Source organism: Dipodomys ordii, unplaced genomic scaffold, assembly GCF_000151885.1.
Source record: "Dipodomys ordii isolate 6190 unplaced genomic scaffold, Dord_2.0 Scaffold11, whole genome shotgun sequence".
In the NCBI taxonomy this organism is placed as follows: Eukaryota; Metazoa; Chordata; class Mammalia; order Rodentia; family Heteromyidae; genus Dipodomys; species Dipodomys ordii.
Genome location: NW_012267227.1, coordinates 10,226,865 through 10,227,367, shown reverse-complemented (window position 1 = coordinate 10,227,367; position 503 = coordinate 10,226,865). Strand labels below are relative to the sequence as shown.

At 67.0% G+C, this 503-nt stretch overlaps 1 protein-coding gene across 1 annotated transcript in view; it reads right to left on the bottom strand.

Moving 5' to 3' along the window:
- The window catches only part of Onecut1 (one cut homeobox 1), a 15,691-nt gene that overhangs the window by 14,898 nt on the left and 290 nt on the right, over nt 1-503 (bottom strand). The window lies entirely within an intron of this gene.

Genomic DNA, 503 nt, shown 5'->3' with positions numbered 1-503 from the left:
GCGATCGCGCGCGCGCGCGGAGTCCGGGCTTCACATCGGCATCGGCGGCGGCGGCGGCGGCGGGGCCCCCGCGAGCTCTCCTCACCGTGGGGGGCTTCGGGTGTTGTCTCCGTCCGGGGTTGTGTGTGCGAGTCTCCCCTTCTCTCCTCCACCTTCCTTTCTCCCCCACCCCTCTCTCTCTCTTCGGCCTTTTATTTTTTTAATATTAATTTCCAAAAAAAAAAAAAGGATCCGCGCCGTTGGGAGAGCGCGGTGCCCCCCGCGAGCTGCTCACCCCGAACCCCCTCCGTCTCTCACCCACCCCTTCTTCCTTCTTTACAACTGTGAGGCCCCCAGCTCCCTGGACGCGGCCCGCGTGTCCGTCGCGGCGGCGGCTGCTGCTGTGGCTGCTGCTGCTGCCCGCGCGCACCGCTCGCCAGCTCCAGCCATGGCTCCGGTTCACTGTCGCCGACTCTGTGTGGCTCAGGGTTCGTGGGTGCCTGCCGCCGACACCGCCGCCGCTG